The sequence below is a fragment of the Hyperolius riggenbachi genome, chromosome 1, assembly GCF_040937935.1.
Source record: "Hyperolius riggenbachi isolate aHypRig1 chromosome 1, aHypRig1.pri, whole genome shotgun sequence".
In the NCBI taxonomy this organism is placed as follows: Eukaryota; Metazoa; Chordata; class Amphibia; order Anura; family Hyperoliidae; genus Hyperolius; species Hyperolius riggenbachi.
The window spans coordinates 674,277,159-674,291,099 of NC_090646.1; positions in this window are offsets into that span (position 1 = coordinate 674,277,159).

The following is a 13,941-nucleotide window of genomic DNA, read 5'->3' on the forward strand; positions in this document are numbered from 1 at the left end:
GTATTGCCGTACTCAGGAGAAGTAGTATAATGTGTTTTGGGGTGTATTTTTAAACATGCCCATGCTGGGTGGGATAAATATCTTTCTAAATGAGATTTTTTTTTTACACATAATTGTCCATTTACATAGAGATTTCTCCCACCCAGCATGGGCATGTGTAAAAATACAACCCAAAACACATTATACTACTTCTCCTGAGTACGGCGATACCACATGTGTGACACTTTTTTCTAGCCTAGGTGCGCTAAGGGGCCCAACGTCCTTTGAGTACCTTTAGGATTTCACAGATCATTTTCAGGAATTTAGTTTCTAGACTACTCCTCATGCTTTAGGGCCTCTAAAATGCCAGGGCAGTATAGAAACCCCACAAATGACCCCATTTTAGAAAGAAGACACCCCAAGGTATTCTGTTAGGAGTATGGTGAGTTCATAGAAGATTTTATTTTTTGTCACAAGTTTGCGGAAATATATTTTTTTCCCCCAAAGTGTCATTTTCCGCTAACGTGACAAAAAATAAAATCTTCTATGAGCTCACCATACTCCTAACAGAATACCTTGGGGTGTCTTCTTTCTAAAATGGGGTCATTTGTGGGGTTCCTATACTGCCCTGGCATTTTAGGGGCCCTAAAGCATGAGGAGTAGTCTAGAAACTAGTAGTCTAAAAAATGGAAGGGTGGCAGTGAAAGGCGGTGACAGGGGATGATTGACGGGTGATTGACAGGTGATTTACAGGGGAGACTAGATGTATACAAGGGGGGTGGGGCTGAGGGTGTGGGCGGGTAATTGGCTGCCCAAGGGGCATATTAGGGTCTGATCTGATAGGTAGCAGTGACAGGTGGTGACAGGGGGTGATTGATGGGTGATCAGTGGGTGATTTAGAGGGGAGAACAGATGTAAACAATGCACTTTGGTGGTGATCTGACGGTGGGTCTGAGGGCAATCTGAGGGTGTAGGTGGGTGTTTGGGTGCCCGCAGGGGCCAGTTTAGGTTCTGACCTGATGGGTGGCAGTGAGAGGTGTTGACAGGGGGTTATTGATGGGTGATTGACAGGTGACCATTGGGTGATTATAGGGGAGGATAGATTTGGGGAGCAGATGGTTTTCATAGGCAGTCATATGTTGATTCCAGTGTCTCAAAATATCAGTCAGAAGTATTCATAGCTGGCTAACAATATCTGTGATAGTCATCATAGGTGGCTCCCAATATCTGGCACTAGCCATAGTTGGGCCACAACATCTTTCACTTTATGTAATTATAGATGGCAAGCAATATCTGTCAGAAGTTATAGGTGGCCACTTATATCTTCTTGTAGTCATCATTATTCCATAAGTATCTGCCCGCAGTCATAGTTGGTTGAACTTGGTTCCAAAAATTTTTTGACACTGTCATATAATTTTTAGAATGTTGAAACATTATTAAAGTAAAGTTAATCCTAATTAATAAATAATTAATCTATACAATGGTCATGAATACTGTAAAACATTTTTGCAGGAATTTACAAAAGGCCGCTATGACCTGTCGGTGGGCGAGGCAAAGAAGCGGGTGGTCCGGAGGGTCCAGTTCCTGTTGAGGAAAAACTTCAACAGGAACTTGAAGGTGAAGCAGGTCCAGATGATGTGGAGCGACCTGAAGAGGAGGGACAAAGAGCTCGTCAAGAGCATTCAGGAAGCCCTGTCATGTAAGTCAGCAAACTACTAGTTTATGTATGTGTATCTTGGGGTCTTTATACTGTATCTAATTATCCTATAAAAATACCATGTGCAGTGAATATTATAATAGAGTTGTGTAGTATATACAGTAAAAGAATCCGTTCAATATTCACAGCTCATCACTTTTCCCACCTTTTTTTTTTCTTTTTTTTTTGGACGGATTTATTCCAAAATGGGTTACCTAAACGATTTTTTGTGCTCCTGTGTGGGCATAGTGATGATATTTGTGCAGTATTTGCTGAGTGTTAGTTTTTGATAACCACTGATGATCACCTGGTACTCTCCATGCCCTTGGCAACTGCCAAGGTTTGCCTTGTGGATGATCCGCTCTGGTGCACAGCCATTTTAAGATCTCTCCACAGTTATTAAATTTGATTGATGCCTATGCTCATGCTTGGCCTCTCAAGGGCATACACAGACTTGTCTCAAAGCCACTCCTTTGATATATTTGCTGTGTGTGGAGGGTCTTATTCCTAATAAAGATGAACCATTGCCCCAGGGCCCAGTCTACGTTCAAGAGCGCTCTTTATAGCCTATCCTATTTATATTTTACTATATTTAAGAGTCATATTCTTTCATGTCCAATAAAGAAATAAAAGGTATTAGAATATAACTTTAAAGAAAAAAAAATTACTTTCAGTAAAAACGTAATACTTTTTACCAATTTCATGACATATTTTGTTCTCATTATATTATTTATTATTGTTTATTACAGCTGGATCTGCTTCTCGTCCACCACCTGCACAGCAACGCCCAGCCCGTCGACAGGACAGGAGGACCCCTCCGTCTGCACAGCCCCAGGACCTGCAGGAAGGAGATGCCCCTGGACCCAGCACCTCCCGGTCTTCCTCCCCAGGCCCCTCCTATCGCAGCCAGCGAGTGGCCAGGCGATTTGCCGGATGCCTCCAGACAGGTAAAAATCTTGCAGTCTATAATTAAGAGGCTTTGGATCAGGATCAGGGGTCGAGTCCTGCGTGAACGCGGGTGGACGACGTCCACTTACTTTTATTGGAGACTGGACGTCGTTCATCCTTGCACCCTGGAGGGGAGCAGCGCAGTGGAGAGGAGCATTGGGCAGAGCAGTGGGGAAGGGCGGACGTTTCCCCTTCCCTCACCTTGGCTGTTAGTGGCAGCGGGCCTCAGTGGGCGGGATTTACCTCCTCCTGTTCCAGAGAGTTGACGTTGTGCGTGCAGCTAGTCTGGTCTAGTCAAGACCAGAGCAGCGACACAGCTTCAACTGGCCGGAATGAGGAGGAGGTAAGTCCCGCCCACTGATGCCCGCTGCTACTACCAGCCACCACCGCAATCGTTCTGGAGGGGAGAGCAAGAAAGAGTAGCCCAAGGTGAGGGAGGGGGGGGGGGGAAACGTCCGCCCTTCCCCGCTGCTATGCCCAATGCTCCTCTCCACTGCGCTGCTCCCCTCCAGCTGTGGGGACACTTGGCTACATATGCTGGGGCCACTATACACCTGGCTACATATACTGGGGCCACTATACACCTGGCTACATATACTGGGGCCATTATACACCTGGCTACATATGCTGGGGCCACTATACACCTGGCTACATATACTGGGGCCACTATACACCTGGCGCCATTATACACCTGGCTACATATGCTGGGGCCACTATACACCTGGCTACATATACTGGGGACACCTATACACCTGGCTATACTGGGGCCACTATACAACTGGCTACATATACTGTGGACACCTATACACCTCGCTATACTGGGGACACCTATACACCTGGCCACCTATTCTGGGAATATCTATACACCTGGCCACCTATTCTGGGAATATCTATACACCTGGCCACCTATTCTGAGGACATCTATACACCTGGCTACCTATTCTGGTTACATCTCTACATCTGGCCACCTATTCTGGGGACAACTATACACATGACTATTTATACTGGGGACACCTATAGACCTGGCTAGCTATACTGGGGGTACCTATTTTGGGGGAACTGCTGTCAGATCTGTATTTATGGGGAACCGATGATGCCAGATTACGTGTATTTTGGGGAACCTCTGCCAGATTTTGTATGTTCGTGAACCACTGCTGACAGATTACATGTATTTTGGGTGTTACGCAAAACCTGTCAGTGGATCACCCAAAATACACGTATTTTGGGGAACTGCTTCCAGATTATGTGTATGTCGGGGGAACTGCTGCTGCCAGATTGTCTATTTTGGAGTAACCACTGCCATATTATCTGTATTTTGGGTGTTACGTGTATTTTGGGTGATCCGCTGCCAGGTTTCATGTATTTTGGGGAACTGCTTCCAGATTATGTGTATGTTGGGGGAACTGCTGCTGCCAGATTGTCTATTTTGGGGGAACCACTTCCATATTATCTGTATTTTGGAGGAACCTCTGCCAGATTATGTGTATTTTTGGTGAAATGCTGTCAGACTACATCTACTTTTTGGGGATACACTACGACAGAGCTCAAACTTCCCCTGGCAGACCTTTTATACCACTGCTAAGGACATGTATATTTGGCCCCACCCATGACCATGCCCACGCTATGCTTAACCAAACCCATTTTTTGGCGCACAGCACTATGCGCGGCGCAGAGATTTTTAGGGTGAGTCCACTCCCCTCTTTTTCAAGGACTACACCCCTGATCAGGATGATACCATTTATTGGCTAACTTAAACGAATAGAAGCATGCAAGCTTTACACTGTAGAGACTTCGTCGAGGTACATTTCCATTACATGCGTTACGATGCGGCACACCACGGGTGTCCTGAAACCATTGCACGGCAGTGGTATAGTTTGTATTGCGTTCAGGTTATGCGGAGCGGTGTAGACTGATCCAAGAATCTGCAGCATGCTTCATATTCTCGCAGGGCTGCATCTGCATCCCATCTCCTCTAATCACTTCTGCATTGGGAGATGCGGAAGTGATGCGGCGAGGTGGCACTTCTATGGTGGAACAGGGCCCTAAATGTTATTGTATAAGCTTTACATTAAAAAAAAAAATTTCCTTGATACAATGATTATACATTTTACAATCAGGGTAACCTATGTTCCCTATTCTTTCCACAGTTCCACTGTCTACTCATTTAAAATTGAGGAGGGACCATAGGAGGCTGAAGGCAAGGGTGAGGCGGCATGAGAGAGGAGTGCCGGTCCGGGAGTTCAACATTCTAAAGCAGCAGGTCCTGGAGCTGCGCGAAAAAATGGCTTAGCAGGACGAGCTCATTGCAAAATTAATGGGCACCGGGGGCAGGCGTGATGCCTAACTTTTTTTTTTTGTGTTTTTTTTTTTGGGGGGGGGGGGGGATAGTTTTGTTGGACCATTGTAGCCCCTGACACACTCCAATGAGTTGTGGTTCACCATGAGCTTGCTGGTTAGTTTGTAGCCCCGTTTCTATGGGCGTGCGATACGTGCAATCGCCCGGGGCGCTGGATTGCAGGAGGGGGAAACAGAGGTGGTGGGAGTGAGTACAATAGTAATAACTCACCTTCGTTCAGCAGAGTAGCCGATCCCACGCTGCTTCAATGTACTTCCTTTCCCGGCATCTGTCTCAGTAACAGCGCCCCCCTGTGATGATGTTCCGCATGTCAACACAGGGGAGAGCTGTTACTGTGACAGATGCCGTGAAAGGAAGAACATTGAAGCAGCGTGGGATCGGCTATTCTGCTGAACGAAGGTGAGTTATTACTATTATGCCCGCTCTTGCCAAGCTGCAGCGCCTACCTACCTAATCTAAACGGCAGAACCTACCTACTCTATACTGCTGCACCTATCTACATAATCTATACTGCAGCACCTACCTACGGTAGCTGTACTGCAGCACCTACCTACCTAATCTATACTGCAGCACCTACCTACGGTAGCTGTACTGCAGCACCTACCTACCTACCTGCCTAATCTATACTGCAGCACCTACCTACAGTAGCTGTACTGCAGCACCTACCTACCTAATCTATACTGCAGCACCTACCTATCTACCTAATCTATACTGCAGCACCTACCTACGGTAGCTGTACTGTAGCACCTACCTACCTACCTAATCTATACTGCAGTGCCTACCTACCTACCTAATCTATACTGCAGCACCTACCTACGGTAGCTGTACTGCAGCAACTACCTACCTACCTACCTTCCTAATCTATACTGCAGCACCTACCTACGGTAGCTGTACTGCAGCACCTACCTACCTAATCTATACTGCAGCACCTACCTATCTACCTAATCTATACTGCAGCACCTACCTACGGTAGCTGTACTGCAGCAACTACCTACCTACCGGCCCAATCTATACTGCAGCACCTACCTACGGTAGCTGTACTGCAGCACCTACCTACCTACCTAATCTATACTGCAGTGCCTACCTACCTAATCTATACTGCAGCACCTACCTACCTACCTAATCTATACTGCAGCACCTACCTATCTACCTAATCTATACTGCAGTGCCTACCTGCCTACCTACCTAATCTATACTGCAGCACCTACCTACCTACCTAATCTATACTGCAGCACCTACCTACCTAATCTATACTGCAGCACCTACCCATCTACCTCATCTATACTGCAGCACCTACCTACGGTAGCTGTACTGCAGCAACTACCTACCTACCTGCCTAATCTATACTGCAGCACCTACCTATCTACCTAATCTATACTGCAGCACCTACCTACGGTAGCTGTACTGCAGCAACTACCTACCTACCTGCCTAATCTATACTGCAGCACCTACCTACGGTAGCTGTACTGCAGCACCTACCTACTTAATCTATACTGCAGCACCTACCTACGGTAGCTGTACTGCAGCACCTACCTACCTACCTAATCTATACTGCAGTGCCTACCTACCTACCTACCCTCTACTGCAGCACCTACCTACCTAATCTATACTGCAGCACCTACCTATCTACCTAATCTATACTGCAGCACCTACCTACACCTACGGTAGCTGTACTGCAGCAACTACCTACCTACCTGCCCAATCTATACTGCAGCACCTACCTACGGTAGCTGTACTGCAGCACCTACCTACCTACCTACCTAATCTATACTGCAGCACCTACCTACAGTAGCTGTACTGCAGCACCTACCTACCTAATGTATACTGCTGCACCTATCTACCTAATCTATACTGCAGCTCCTACCTACCATACCCTACTCCATAGAGCCAAATTAATCCATGCCATGCACTGAGGATCAAACAATCCGAAACAGTATGTATGCATGTTGGATTATTCTGGCTCTGTACAAATTAACATGCTGACACATCATTGCATTCCAGCGGTTCTAGAGGTGTGTTTATCTTGTAACGGTGACAATGGTTCATTTGCATATATTCAGCAGTGATGCACTGGGAGACATCTCAAGCTCACTCCAACCTGAATCATCGCAAATTCTTTCTGTTTTAAGAAAGCAAACTTTTGTTTTTATTATATGTTATATAATGTTTATATGGTTTAAGCACATGTAGCTGCAAACAGCTATTTATCTTAAAAAATGTTTTTATTTTTTGAGAAAAAAAAAATGTTTGCACGTTGCAAAACAAAAAAATAAATATTTTTTTTTGGTTTAAAAAAGTATACGTTTCTGTTTTTTGATTATATTATCTCTCATACTGACACATTGCGTTGGAGTGGACTAAATAATTGCAACAGAAATGCAGTGACATTGTTAGAACAATGCATTTCTGAAACATATTTTATCGTTTACTTAGGGCCCGTTCAGACTGCACGCGTTTCCAGCCGCGTTTTGGAAACGCGTGCGGGAGGCCGACACGCACGACATCAGACAGTGCATAGAGTTCACTGTCTGATGTTCACACTGCATGCGTTCCGGACCTGTGCGGTCCAGGAAAGCATGCTGCATGCAGATTTTGTAAAAACGCGCGGCTGTCCCATTCGCTTTTCAGTGATTGGATCAGCCACGCAACGCACACAAACGCGTATGGCGTGCGTTCGTACGCGTTGCGTTCCGCACGCATGGCAATCCGCATTTGTGATCTGAACGGGCCCTTAGTTGTAGGTGTTACATTGCTTGTGATGCAATCCCAACATTTTTTTAAATCATCAGTGTCCGAGACAAAGCACCAGTGTAAATAAAAAAAAAATGTATGAACAATATATGTAGCAATAATTCATTGCTCCCCCCAGTAGTTCATAGGTAGCCAGACCTCTCCCCTTCCCCCCAGTAATTCATAGGTAACCAGACCTGAAGCCCTTCCACCCTCCCCCCAGAAATCCATAGGTAACCAGACCTGAACCACTTCCACCCTCCCCCCAGAAATCCATAGGTAACCAGACCTGAAGCCCTTCCACCCTCCCCCCAGAAATCCATAGGTAACCAGACCTGAACCCCTTCCACCCTCCTCCCAGAAATTCATAGATAACCAGACCTGAACCCCTTCCACCCTCCCCCCTGTAAATTCATAGGTAACCAGACCTGAAGCCCTTCCACACTCCTCCCAGTAATTCATAGGTAACCAGACCTGAACCCTTTCCACCCTCCCCCCAGAAATTCATAGATAACCAGACCTGAACCCCTTCCACCCTCACCCCTGTAAATCATAGGTAACCAGACCTGAAGCCCTTCCATCCTCCCCCCAGAAATCCATAGGTAACCAGACCTGAACCACTTCCACCCTCCCCCCAGAAATCCATAGGTAACCAGACCTATAGCCCTTCCACCCTCCCCCCAGAAATCCATAGGTAACCAGACCTGAACCCCTTCCACCCTCCTCCCAGAAATTCATAGATAACCAGACCTGAACCCCTTCCACCCTCCTCCCAGAAATTCATAGGTAACCAGACCTGAACCCCTTCCACCCTCCCCCCCCAGTAATTCATAGGTAACCAGACCTGAACCCCTTCCACCCTCCCCCCAGAAATTCATAGATAACCAGACCTGAACTCCTTCCACCCTCCCCCCAGAAATCCATAGGTAACCAGACCTGAAGCCCTTCCGCCCTCCCCCCAGAAATCCATAGGTAACCAGACCCGAAGCCCTTCCACCCTCCTCCCAGAAATTCATAGATAACCAGACCTGAATCCCTTCCACCCTCACCCCAGGAATCCATAGGTAACCAGACCCGAAGCCCTTCCACCCTCCTCCCAGAAATTCATAGGTAACCAGACCTGAACCCCTTCCGCCCTCCTCCCAAAAATTCATAGGTAACCAGACCTGAACCCCTTCCACCCTCCCCCCAGAAATTCATAGGTAACCAGACCTTAACCCCTTCCACCCTCCCCCCAGGAATCCATAGGTAACCAGACCTAAACCCCTTCCACCCTCCTCCCAGAAATTCATAGATAACCAGACCTGAACCCCTTCCACCCCTCCCCCAGTAAATCATAGGTAACCAGACCTGAACCCCTTCCACCTTCCCCCCTGTAAATCCATAGGTAACCAGACCTGAACCCCTTCCACCCTCCTCCCAGAAATTCATAGATAACCAGACCTGAACCCCTTCCACCCCTCCCCCAGTAAATCATAGGTAACCAGACCTGAACCCCTTCCACCCTCCCCCCAGAAATTCTGTTTCAGTTAATTTTTTTGGGGGGGGGAGTACTCCATGACAGTGGGAACACTGCTATCTATAATCAAAAGAAGGTGGTAAATTATAATAAAAAGTGTGGAGTACCCTAACGGTGGGGACACCCCAAAAACTGAACATGAAGTATTTTTTTTTTTGTGGAGTGCTCCCTGACAGTGGGAACTGTCAGTCTATAATCAAAAGATGGAGGTAAATTATAATAAAAAGTGTGGAGTACCCTAACGGTGGGGACACCAAAAAAATTGAACAGGAACAGGTGAGCACTTTTTTTTTTTTTCTTTGTGGAGTGCTCCCTGACAGTGGAAACACTGCTATCTATAATCAAAAGAAGGTGATAAATTATATTAAAAAGTGTGGAGCACCCTAACGGTGGGGACACCAAGAAACTGAACAAGAAAAGGTGATTTTTTTTTTTAAGTCAGCAGAAGCCATTTTGGTGGCAGGTAGTAGGCAAAGTCCTAGCTTGTGGCCCTGAGAGGAGCAGTGGCTCAGTCATACAGAAAGTTCACCATCACCCTCAGTCAGCCCAAGCCATTTTGGTGGCAGGTAGTAGGCAAAGTCCAAGCTTGTGGCCTTGAGAGGAGCAGCGGCTCAGTCATACAGAAAGTTGACCATAACCCTCAGTCAGCCCAAGCCATTTTGGTGGCAGGTAGTAGGCAAAGTCCTAGCTTGTGGCCCTGAGAGGAGCAGTGGCTCAGTCATACAGAAAGTTCACCAACACCCTCAGTCAGCCCAAGCCATTTTGGTGGCAGGTAGTGGTGGCCGCCTCTGCGGCTCTGAATCATCTGAGCTGGCATCACCATGATGTTCAGGCGGGGCATAGTCCCTATCCATACTATCGTCACTACATCCCTCATAACAACCCAGCTCATCATCATCAGGATAATTGGGAGAAAGAAGGTAGGGAGAGCCCTCATCCTGGATGTTATGTTCTCCCATTGAGGACTGACACTGATCGCGGGCATGGTACAAGTTGTCATCATGATCATCACCCGCCAATCCCTCATCGATAACATTCTGAGGTTCATTAAAAAAATTCTGGGCATCAGACTCTAGGTTTATGTCGGATTGCGAAAGAGCTTCGTCCACAAGGTCTGAAATATGTGCAGAATATGGAAGTAAAGGCTCATTTTGGATGTTGGGGGCAGATCTTTGAGCAGGCGTGGGTGTGCTGCTGGTACTGCTGCTACTCTCCAGGGCCTGAAGATTGGGGGACTGATAACCGCTATCTCTCGTCACAAAGTCCACAATATCATCAGCCTGGCTCTCCATAATGGGGCGCCGTGGGCCCTTCATCATCGAAGAATCGCGCGCAAGGTTGTAGGCTTTTTTTGGAGTTACATCTTCACTCCTCACTGTGCCTGTTGAGGGTTGGCCACTACCTCACACTGATTGTCCCCTACCAACTAACTGTCCCCTGCCAGTTTTGGACTGACCCCTGCTTGGTGCAGAGCGTCCCCTTCCTTCTGTGAAATAGGGATGTACTTTTTGGGCTGCTGGTTCTTGATCACTGCCTGTCAAGGTGTCAAACAAACATCTTTTTGCAGTGGTTTCAATTCCATGGCCACGGGAACGGCCTGCTCCACCTCTGCCAGACATTGTAGGGAATATGTTCAGCAAGTGCCAAACGTTATTGTTTTATTGAAATGTGGGGGAAAGTGACAAATGATAAACGTATAAAATAAAAGAAAAATAAATCAAATTAAAATTTCAATGTAATGAGGGAGGAGAGGACTGGAGAGCTAGTCCAAATTACATATCAATTGCTTTGGGACAACGCACTTGAAATAAATCCCCCCACAAAAAAAATGAAAATACAATTCAATCAAATCAAATAATTAAAATGATAAAAAAAAAACAAAAAAAAAACAGAAATACAATTCACTCTCAGCACACAATCCCTGAATCTAACTGATTTCACTCTATTACATATCACAGGCCCTCTCTTGTCTCTACAATCTACGCTTTCACTGTAAAATCACAAGCTCTATAATCAGTTTCCCTGCCTCACTAAACAACAGAATTCTAACTCTAAACAAAGCCCTAACTACAATAATCAACTTCCTAACACAGGCTTACAATCACACAGATCAAAGATGTAAGAAAATGCAATAGAATTGCACTTAATATGGATGTGTAAAACTGTATCACTCTCTGTCTCACTCCTTCTCCTCAGAAAGTGAAAGCAACCCACAATGAACACAGATCATGGCTGACAGCTTATATACTAAAGGGCGGGAGAAGATACTATTGGTTGCTTAGGATGTAGCTCCCAAACAAACTTGATAACTGATTGGCTACTCTTGGAAAAGGGGAGTTTTGCCTACGAAATTACGCGCAAAATTACGCGTAAATTACCGTAAAATTACGCGTACCTACGCAATTACGGTAGGCGGCGTAATTACAATACCGCTTTACGGCTTACGCGTACATACGCGTAAGACCGTAAGTTACGCGTAAAATAACGGTAAATTACGATGCGTAATTACGCGCATGTGTAATTTCGGCCCAGCACTGATATAAGATACCTGTTTCAAAATGTAGCCTGTAGTGCTTACAGAGTTGTAAACCATGGAAAAAATAATCATAAAATCATAAGGAGTGGAGCTCATAAAACAAAAATATCCTGAAACATATATAACATAAAAACCGCAAAGATGATAAAAGAGGCGACTGGTTTAAAATAAATATTGTTTGATCTGTTTAGTGAATTTTTTCCAGCTGTTCATTGAGGCCCTCGGGAACGAGGGTCCTCAATATTTGGATCCAATAGATTTCTCTCGCTTTTAGTTTCTCAAAAGCATCATGTTGTTGTTGATTGATGGACTCTACAAAGGTGATGTAAAACAGGGTGGGATCACTGTGGTGGTGAGTGCCGAAGTGTCTTGATACGCTGTGCAAGGGAAAGTATTTTTGGATATTTCTCTTATGTTGTCCCACTCTACTGCGTGCTGGTTGAGTGGTACAACCCACGTACTGGAGATGGCATGGGCAAGTGATGATATAAATGATGTACCTGGAGGTACACGTAATATAATTCTTTATGGGATAATTTAGTTTGGTGATGTAGGAGCTGAAGGAGGTGGCAGATTGTATAAATGGGCAGGCCTTACATCTGGCATTATTGCATGGAAAAAATCCTGGTGTGCCTTGGAATTGTGAATGTATAGTGGGATTATGTCTTTTGAATCGACTTGGTGCAAGAAGGTTGCGTAAATTGGGTGCACGTCTGAAGGTTATGGCTGGAGTTTGGGGAATGATGGGGCGTAGATATGGATCCTGTAGTAAAATTTCCCATCTATTTTTCAAAATTGATCGGATTAGGGGGTGCTGTGCACTGAATTGTGTAATGAATCTGGGGCAGTCTGTGGTGGTGGTGGTCTCGGTACTGTTAGTCGGTTGGGTATAGGTAGTTTTAGGAGTTTTGGCTTTGGATTTGGCATCCTTGATAAGTTTTGGGGGGTATTTTCGTGCTAGAAACTTATTTGTGAGAATGTCTGATTGTATGTTATAATCTTCGATATCCGTGCAATTTCTATAGATCCTTCTGAATTGGCTGTAAGGTGTGTTAGTGGTCCAGGGGCGGTGATGGAAACTGTCAAAATGTATATAATTGTTGGCATCTACAGGTTTGAAGTGTGTCTTTGTTTTGATAAGGTTGGATTCAGTAAATAGTGTCAGGTCTAAAAATACAATATTCTTAAGGTCGTATTGTGATATAAATTGTAGTCTGGCAGAATTTGAGTTGAGGTGATTGATAAAAAGAGGAATAAGTTCACTGTTACCTTGCCAAATGAAAATGAGGTCGGCAATATAGCGTCTATAAAATACTAAATTTTCAGAAAACGGGTTGTTATGTTGCATTAATTGTAGTTCCAGGAGGCCCATCGACAGATTAGCATAGGATGGGGCGATGGACGACCCCATCGCTGTGCCATTGGTTTGGTGGTAAATTTTGTCCATAAAAGAAATCTCGTTATTTTGTAATCTAAATTCTGTGCAGTGAATGAGGAAGGCTTTTTGACTCGTTGGCATTTGGGGATTGTTTGAGAGAAAAGGTTTAATGGCTGATATGCCGTATGTATTGTCGAGATCTCCAAATGGCGGAATAACGTTTTCCGATAAACTGCACTGTGTATGATCAAATACGAATAGACCTAATAATTTTCCTTCCCTTAAGGTATAAAAGATAAAGACTTTTTAATGTATGGTGATTCTAGTTATATAGGTACATTGATCATTGAGAAATGCAGAGCCTATTTTAATATAGCAATGCTGAATTGTCCAGTCTGTGTGTCTCAAGGAAGATCAGATGTTAGTTAGCAAGTGGTTAGCCATTCAAGAGTGTTTTTGAATAGAAAGGAGACCACAATCCAACTAATAGTTAACACAGTTACCTTGCCTTGCCAAACAAGAGGAGTCTGAGAACAATGAGAAAGAGACAAGTCTTAACTGGTTTTGTTTGAGAATAAACTAGCATTTGTGTACAATTGCCCAACAGAGGAGGCTGAAAAGATGAACCTCTGAATACAATCTCTAAGGCTTGTATATTTTAGAAATTAACCATTGTTGTAGACCAAGAAACTTGGTGACATAGCAAACGAAGTGTGAACACATGTCCCTAATCTTTGGACAAAGTACAAGTTGGGAAACACACATCTGAACGCAGGAATGCTCTTATTTAAAAATGAAT